This window comes from Podarcis muralis, chromosome 7 (assembly GCF_964188315.1).
Source record: "Podarcis muralis chromosome 7, rPodMur119.hap1.1, whole genome shotgun sequence".
NCBI classification, from domain to species: Eukaryota; Metazoa; Chordata; class Lepidosauria; order Squamata; family Lacertidae; genus Podarcis; species Podarcis muralis.
In genome coordinates, this window is record NC_135661.1 from 67,926,075 (window position 1) to 67,932,074 (window position 6,000).

A 6,000-nucleotide genomic window follows, 5' to 3' on the forward strand; every position below is an offset into this window, starting at 1 on the left:
CTCCCTCGCTCACATTTCTTTAACCAGAAACAACTCACTTGCGGAGTGCATCATATGACTGTCAGCATGCACATGACAGAATGATAGGATTGTAAAGTTGGAAGGGACCATGGTCTAGCAATCATTTGCACAATGTGGGGCTCAAACCCAGGACCCTGAGATGAAGAGTCTCATGACCCACAGCCTGTGGCAGTATGGCTGGAAGGCATAACAACAGTCAAAACAACAGATCCTAAGGAATTACCGTGGTACCTCGGGTTACATACGCTTCAGGTTACAGACTTTGCTAACCCAGAAATAGTACCTTGGGTTAAGAACTTTGCTTCAGGATGAGAAGAGAAATCGGGCTCCGGTGGCGCGGCAGCAGCAGGAAGCCCCATTAGCTAAAGTGGTGCTTCGGGTTAAGAACAGTTTCAGGTTAAGAACGGACCTCCAGAACGAATTAAGTACTTAATCCAAGGTACCACTGTATGCGCTTTGCAAAATATGAATAATTCATTTTTTTCTTTCTTTTTAAAACTTGAGATATACATTTGTTAAATAAACAAAACAACAAAAACTGCCTCTAATTTAGTGCTGAATCTAAAGCTTTTCTGCAGAAACAGCTTTGGAGTACAATTGCTCTAATGCTGCCCAGAAAGGGGGCATAGTAGCATATTTATTTAAAGAAGGTTTGGGGACTTTCAGCCCCAGGGACCAAATTTGGCCTCCTGACCTCTTGATCTCCCTAAGCCACACCCCTCCTCAGCCACACCCCCTCTCGCCAGGCCACACTTCTAACCAGCCTTACTGACCAGCATCCAAGCAGTGGGGGGGAATCATAGAGGCATAGAATTGTAGAGTTGGAAGGGACCACCAGTGTCATATTTTGCCCAACGTGGGGCTCGAAACCACAACCCTGAGATTAAGAGTCTCATGCTGTACTGACTGAGCGATTCCAGCTGGGAAATCAGAACTTTGTTAGACTTCCTTACACACCACTGCACACTGCTCCCCAATTTTCCTCTTCTCTTATACCCACCTAAGCCAAGGGGTGTTGTAAGGTAAAGGGACCCCTGACCCTTAGGTCCAGTCGTGGCCGACTCTGGGGTTGCGGTGCTCATCTCGCTTTACTGGCCGAGGGAGCCGGCATACAGCTTCCGGGTCATGTGGCCAGCATGACTAAGCCGCTTCTGGCGAACCAGAGCAGCACACAGAAATGCCGTTTACCTTCCCGCCGAAGCGGTACCTATTTATCTACTTGCACTTTGACGTGCTTTTGAACTGCTAGGTTGGCAGGAGCAGGGACCAAGCAATGGGAGCTCACCCCGTCATGGGGACTCAAACTGCCGACCTTTTCATCGGCAAGTCCTAGGCTCTGTGGTTTAACCCACAGTGCCACCCGCATCCCCTAAGGGGTGTTGTACTAAGGCTGAAGTAATGCAAGGAAATCAGATCCTGGCTTGGATAGTAGACTCTGCCCTGGCAACCATACCTAGGCACCTTGCTTGCTGCGCTGTTAGATTAACAGTTGTCAGGTGGCACAGGGGCTAGGGGGCTTCCAGCAGCCCCTCTTAGCCCTCTGATTTGGGATCAGCTCTTTTTTCTGAAGAAATTCTCCCTTAGACCAAGATGTCTCCTATCTGCCTATGTGTTGATTGCTGGGTCTGCACACATCAACTTGCTGAGTGTTGACCACCACACCTGCAGCATATGTGAAAAAAGCACATTATATATATAAAAAAGAGAGTGGCACAACGCGCTGTACAGGAGACAGATCATTGTCCTCTTCTGGTACATGGCAGGGGGATTTTCTGCCAGGAGTTCTGACTTCCAGTTGTTTACAAACAGCCCCCTCCCTCCCCCAGGGCAAAAAGAGGCGATTGGAATTCCTGATCTGTAATAGATGGAGATGATTTCATTTATGAATCACTTCCCGTGAGGCATCCCGAAGCAATGTGCAATAGCACACGTAAAACAACTTGCATATGGAAAACTTTTTCTTTCTTTTTTTTTAAAAAAAGAGAATTGTGGTTTAAAACAACAACAGCGCATACATAAAATCGATTCAGACTAAAGACAGATACCAACTGGGAGAAAGTTTTAGATGGTGCATTGGAGGAGAAACATTTGTCTGATGGGCTCTCCAATGGAAGGCGAGAGGCTGGAGACACTGGATTTTGGCATCGCATAGGGCAGGCACTGCTGAAATTTGAGGGCGCCAAGATCTGCCATTGTAGCACACTGAAGGCCTGGTTTCAGCATTTTGCAATGGGCCTCCTGATGGTATCTGGGAAGGCCCTCTCCTGCAGAACATAGGAACTGTTAGGGTATGCAGGGAGCGAGGCAATGTTTTAAGCATCCTGTATCTGCAAAGCATCCCAGCGCCATGGTTTGTAAGGCACACTGCAGTGGGGAATTGACCCCACCCCCTGAGCCACCAGCTTGCCCATGGCTCTGCCCCAAGCCACTATTTTGCCATTGGTGGATTTCAGGGTCCCAGGAAAAAGGAACGTGGATCCCAGATGCTCGGAGCCCATCCACACCTGCTGGACACGATGCAGCCTCACCTGATTGCCACCTCGATTTCCCTCAAAGGGAGGCTGAGAACCCTGCGTAAGGATTCCCGTTGGTAATAAACAGCTCTTGCCAGCTCCGTCCCGGAGTCAGTCGGTCTTTTCTGTTGCTGCTTCAGATCAACCGATTTCCATCTTTACCCACCGGCTGTATATCCCTCCCGTAACCACGGTTACGTGGGCTAGGCAATTAATTGCCCCTTCAGCATGCAGCTGCGGGCATCGTTAACACAGTGGCAGCAGCAGGGGAGGAATTAGAGATAATTATAAGCCTGGGTGGTGTCCCAGCTGCAGAGAGCTGCACCACCCAAGTTTACGGTCTGACTGCATCTTCCAGCTCATGGGGCTTCAACAGCGCCTTTGAACACCCCTCCCCCCCCCCATTCCCTAAAACAGCAAAAAGCAAACCAGAGCCCTCCACCCAACAGAAGAGCCACTTCTCAGGAGTCTTCTTGATGGCAAAGTGGAATGTAAACAGTTTATTCCACATTTTGCATGCGGCGAATGCCATTTGGGGCCCAGTTCTTCTCAAGGGGCATGTTAAAAGTCCATGGCATCTATTTTTATTCATTTCCTTTAAACGATTTATTAGCTGCTCCCGTTATAAAATAGCAGAATGGTGCAAGCAAATGCCCCAAGTCAGTCTGAAGCAGATGCCGAGAATCGCAGAGTTAAGCTGTATTTTAAGCCATATTTTAATTAACTGTTTGTTTGTTTGTCTGTTTGTTTGTTGTTTTCTATTACGTTTTATTGTAATTCACATTTGGTGTTAGCCGCTCTGAGCCCAGCCCTGGCCAGGGAGGGCAGGGTATAAATAAAAATGTGTTATTATTATTATTATTATTATTATTATTATTATTATTATTATTAAGTTACAGCAGGACACCAACCGACAAACAAGAAGGCAGGAATTAAAAATGCCAGTTTTTAAAAAGAGGCACAGGTAAATGGCAAAGTCTTAAGCATGCTGATGCAAGAGGGGATTGTTGGAATATTCTACGGATTCCGAAAACAGACACAGCTTTTGAGTCATTGATCGTTCGAGGCAGATGTGTTACTTGCTTTCCCCCCAACCCATTACTGATAAACTGCAATGGAACGTTCAAACATAATAAGCTTTCATGGTCATAACAAAAGTCAGGACCTGCCAGGGACATGGGCGGTGGCAAAATGGCTGCCCCAAGCCATTGTTTCTCCCAGCAATGACCCAAGAAGGATGTTATGTACAGAGTCCTTTAGCAGAGGCATTTTGTGTGGGGTCACAGTGGTGGCTGGCCCATTACTTAATAAACCGCTTTACCCCTTAAATAGTCAGTAGATCACTATGGTCTGCAGGAACATATCCTGCAAGTTCCAAAGATCTCAGAAGCTTGTCAAACAGGGACTTCCAGGCTGCCCTTGTTCTGTGGAATAGCATTCCTCTTGACATACGGCAAGCTCCCACTCTTTGCACTTTCCGGAAACAATTGAAGACATTCTTGTTCCGACAGGCAGTTCCAGCTGGATAAATGGGTCTATGCCACGAGTGTCGGTTTTGTACTGTTTTTGTTTTAAAGGTATCTCTGGTTTTTGTGTGGTTTCAAGTGTTTTTTCTTGGTTTTATTGAACATCGCCTTGAGACTATTGTGTAGAAGGCAATTAATAAACTAATAGTAATAATCATAACAGGAGTATCATAAAATCATAGGACTGTAGAGTTGGAAGAGATCCCAACGGCAACCTAGTCCAACCCCTTGCAATGCAGGAATCTCAGCTAAAGTATCCATGACAGATGACCATCCAACTTCTGCTTTAAAACTTCCATGAAATAAGAATATAACATCCACAACCCCGAGGGAATCTGTTCCACTGTCGAATAGCTCTTTCAGAAAGTTTGTCGGAACTTTAAGAAAGTTAGTCGGAATCTCCTGTTGTAGTAACCTGAATCCATTTGGTATGGGTCCTACCCTCCAGAGCAGGAGAAAACTAGCCTGGGAAAAGAGCAGACTGAATGGAGATAGGATGTTGTTGTTGTTGTTTAGTCGTTTAGTCGTGTCCGACTCTTCGTGACCCCGTGGACCAGAGCATGCCAGGCACTTCTGTCTTCCACTGCCTCCCGCAGTTTAGTTACACTCATGCTGTTAGCTTCGAGAACACTGCCCAACCATCTTGTCCTCTGTCGTCCCCTTCTCCTTGTGCCCTGAATCTTTCCCAACATCAGGGTCTTTTCCAGGGTGTCTTCTCATGAGGTGGCCAAAGTATTGGAGCCTCAGCTTCAGGATCTGTTCTTCCAGTGAGCACTCAGGGCTGACTTCCTTCAGAATGGATCGGTTTGATCTTCTTGCAGTCCATAGGACTCTCAAGAGTCTCCTCCAGCACCATAATTCAAAAGCATCAATTCTTCGGCGATCAGCCTTCTTTATAGTCCAGCTCTCACTTCCATACATCACTACTGGGAAAACCATAGCTTTTACTATACGGACCTTTGTTGGCAAGGAGATAGGATAGCCATCTTTAAATATCTCAAGGGCTGTCACATGGAAGATGGAGCAAGCTTGTTTTCTCCTAAGGCTTGGTTTCCAGACTCTTGATCATCTTGGTCACCCCTCTCTGCACACATTCCAGCTTGTCAATATTCTTCCTAAATTGTGCTGCTCAAAATCGAACACAGTATTCCAGGTGTGGTCTGGCCAAGGAAGAATAAAGTGGTGCTATTACTTCCCTTTTTCTGGACCCTATACTCCTGTTGGTGCAGCCTAGAATAGCATTAGCATCTTTTGCTGCTGCATCACACTGTTGACTCATGTTAAGCTTGTGGTAGACTGAGACCCTTGAAAAAGTATCATAGGCCGGGCCAACCCCACAGGTGGTTAGGTCACACTCATCCCGGCACACATTGTGTCCTGCTGTTGAGTATGGATTTGAACCCTGGTCTTCCAATGGGGTGATTTTGGTCAGTCACCGCCTCTCAACTAATCTACCCAACCTACCTTGCAGGGCTGTTGTCGGGATAAAATTGGGGTGGGAAAGAACTGTTCATGTCACCTTGAGCTCCTTGGAGGAAAGGTGGGATATAATGATAGATAGATAGATAGATAGATAGATAGATAGATAGATAGATAGATAGATAATACCCCGCCCATCTGGCTGGGCTTCCCCAGCCACTCTGGGCGGCTTCCAACAAAATATTAAAATACAGTAATGCATCAAACAATAAAAGCTTCCCTAAACAGGGCTGCCTTTAGATGTCTTCTAAATGTCAGGTAATTGTTTTTCTCTTTGATATCTGGTGGGAGGGTGTTCCACAGGGCGGGTGCCACTACCGAGAAGGCCCTCTGCCTGGTTCCCTGTAACTTGGCTTCTCACAGTGAGGGAACTGCCAGAAGGCCCTCAGCGCTGGACCTCAGTGTCCGGGCAGAACGATGGGGGTGGAGACGCTCCTTCAGATATACTGGACAGAGGCCAT